Genomic DNA, 3,413 nt, shown 5'->3' on the forward strand with positions numbered 1-3,413 from the left:
GACGTTTGATGCCCGAAAAATTGAAAATAAGAAAAATCCGTAGCTAATCCGTAGCTACTTAGCTACGGATTAGCTACGGAATTCTAACGGAAAGCATACTCCGTAGCTAATCCGTAGGTAATTAGTATCCGTAGGTATTCCGTAGCCATTCCGTAGCTAATTAGCTACGGAATAACTACGGATTTGCATTTGTAGCTATTCCGTAGCTAATTAGCTACGGAATAGCTACGTACCCGCATCCGTAGCTATTCCGTAGCTATTCCGTTACTAAACTAGGACATCCCATTCTATAGCTGATCCGTAGCGATTCCGTAGCTAATTAGCTACGGAAATTTTCCGTAGCTATTTTCCGTAGGAAAACGCCATGTTTTCTAGTAGTGATAGCTCATTTTGATCGTGACTCTAATGGTAACCTTGCAAAAGAAAGATTCGTGAGTTGTTGTAGTTAGCCATGGAAGATGTTGAACTCATATGTAATTAACTTGAGAGTTGAGATTTGCATTAATCGATCAAACTAGGGGGCGGAAATCAAAGCTAAAAAAATCTTATAAACAAATTACATTTTTGAATCAAATTTATGACATATTAAAATTATAAACAAGGAGATTAATATGATATATTCTTACATCATTCCCCAAAATAGAACTTATTAACCTCTTGAATATTTGAAGTTGATTGTTTTTCCATTTTAATATACATTATATACCAAAATTAACAAACGGTAATGAAAAAGATAAAAAAAAAATAGAATTTGATTAGAACAAAAAAAATACAACTAGAATTATGAAGTTATTTACATTAAAAATAATAACAAAATAAAAGTAAATCATTAACCCTACAAAACAAATAGAAACAATAATATAACAAGAAGCAAATGAAAAAAAAAACCAATAAAATCAAGCTACATTCATATATTGTACTCATTGTAGTTGTATTATAGAGTTTCTTTTTAAAGAATAGCAATCCTCCTTTTCGTTTCATAGACACAGACACAGCTAGAACATACATATACACAGTTAATTACCTATTTTTTTTTTTTAATAAGTACCCTAAAGAAAATCTAAACCTATAATATAAGGAACGAAAATAATTTACGAAATTGAAGAGGAAAGAACAAATCTGGACTTACTAAGTAACAGACACCGCAGAGGTGAAATACTGAAAGAAAATGCCGAAGCCCGGAGGTGCTGAGGCTGTAGGAGTTGTGGAGGCCGAAAAAACAGTTCAGACTGAGAGCCCGACTCCACGACAGCGAGAAGAAGAAGCGCCGATAAAGGGATATCAGGCCTCTCCCTTCTCTGGCGACATGGTTCATGTTCGAGTTTTTCCGACGATTTGGCAATGTTTGACGGTGGAGCTGGGGCGATCGGCGAGAAGAAGTTGTTGCTCGATGGAGTACGAGAGGTGACAGACTGACAGGAAACTGGGAAAGTGAAAGGAAGAAGTGAAAGAAGAGAATGAGGAGGTTAAAAAAGTTGGATGGGTAGGGTAAAAGAGTTGGGTATTACCTTTATGAATATATAAATAAATAGTAAATAATACAATTAAAATTAAAAAAATTAGATAAGGATATATTAGTCTTGATGAGGGACCAGCACCATAACAAATCCAATTTGTAGGAATGTTTCTAGTTTAAAAAAAAAATTGGAGACTCAACGCACGAATTACCCGGACTCAAAATATATTAATACATTTTTAAACATATAAATACCTTTAAAATACATTTATACCTTTAAAAACGTAATTTTTCGCTTTAAAAGTATATTTATATATTTCAAAATACATGTATACATTCATAAAAATATATAATAAAAATAAACAACAACAATAGATAATAATAATAATAATGTATGAAATAATGTAATTAATGATTAGTGTTATATGTTATATTATATTATTTAGGTTTTTGTATAACAAAAAGTTTGCCGGTTTAGTGGTAAGACGGTTGAAATTTCTGTAAAAGGAAACAAGGAGGTGGCAAAAGGAATGAGTACCTATTATTTCTTAAATAACATATATTATTAATTTATTATATTAAATTAGTACTATGTTATTGTAACACCACAAATTTCAACCTAAAATTTTCAATTAAAACTTTAAGTATTTATTTAATTCACAACTGCAAGATCTTAAAACATTTATCAGAGTATCATTAAAAGTTATCAAGTACACAAGTCCCCAATTGATGCGATGCAACCGAGCCGTGCCCCTCCTTTAATATAAGAAAACCTGAAACATGTAAACCACAAATCGTAAGCACAAAGCTTAGTGAGTTCACCAAAATACCATGCACAACACAACACAACACAAATAAACAACTATGAGTTATCAGCAATCCCAGTGGGCTAACAGCACGCCCGATGAGTTATCAGCAACCCTGGAGACTATCAGCAGTCTCAGTCCCATATAAACAACATAACACAATAATAACAACTAGACCCAGCTGGTCATCACATATACATCTATTCTACCACACAGGCTCATACAAACATGCAAGAGTCACAAAGACAGCTAGCATCCTACATACATAATTTAGTGAGCCGACATTGGTGCCTTCAACTCACGAGCACCGGGAGAAAACTCATCTGAATCGAAGAACCCTGAAACACTACGACACGATCCCTTTTCTACACTGCTTGCACCCTCAAATCCATAAATAACAGAACAAGATAAAATCTTATTTAATAGCCCAAAACCCTCAAGTGTGACCCAAGGTCAAACTTAGTCAAAAAGTCAACGGCCAACGGAAGTCAAAGTAAACAAGTCAAACTTCAGGTTGAGTACTCCCAGGATACTCAGCTCGTACACATGGTGTACTCACCATCTAGGGACGAGAATCCTCACGAGTACGCGCAGCGTACCCAAAGGTACGCCCAATGTACTCGACCAGAAGGCACGTTTTCATTAAAGTGCTTAATCTCTTAATCCCTTTCATCCAACACTTAGATCTAGTCCCACAACATCATTCTAAGTCATAAAGTTTCCACCTTTATAACTTTCCATGTCTAGAAAAGGTCTAAAAGCCAAAACCTTAACATATTAATCCATTAAGACATCATAACACTTTCATGGAAGGAATAGAAGGATCAAGATCACATTTTTATGGATCCTAATAACTCCATAATGGATAATGTTTCCAACTTTATCCATTAGAATGGTTCAAACCACCAAGATCTAGACTTTAAGTATCAAAGGGACCAAAAAGTGCATCTTTTTCAACTTAATTCATTAAGTCCAAGTCTCCAACCTTCAGATGAATCACAATGATGCTTAGATGGATAAAGTTTCTAACTTAATCCATAAGAAGGTCACAAACTTACAAGATCTAAACTTTATGCACTAAAATGACCAAACGCTCATAACATCCAAAACTAGCTAGATCTAACAAATGCATCAACAAGATTCAGACTTTA

The 3,413-nt window shown here is 34.2% G+C and overlaps 1 long non-coding RNA gene across 1 annotated transcript in view; it reads right to left on the reverse strand.

The window, feature by feature from the left end:
* The window catches only part of LOC145117763 (uncharacterized), a 1,532-nt gene extending 57 nt beyond the window's left edge, over window positions 1-1,475 (reverse strand). The window contains exons 1-2 of the long non-coding RNA XR_013712788.1: window positions 1,130-1,475; window positions 1-413 (exon numbers count right to left, since the gene is read on the reverse strand). The exon at window positions 1-413 is cut by the window's left edge and continues 57 nt beyond it. This is a non-coding gene — a long non-coding RNA (uncharacterized LOC145117763). The remainder of the gene's footprint in view (window positions 414-1,129) is intronic.
* Window positions 1,476-3,413: the final 1,938 nt, after the last annotated feature.

Source organism: Lactuca virosa, chromosome 5 (assembly GCF_052849685.1).
Source record: "Lactuca virosa cultivar CGN04683 chromosome 5, Lactuca_virosa_CGN04683_v6, whole genome shotgun sequence".
NCBI lineage: Eukaryota > Viridiplantae > Streptophyta > Magnoliopsida > Asterales > Asteraceae > Lactuca > Lactuca virosa.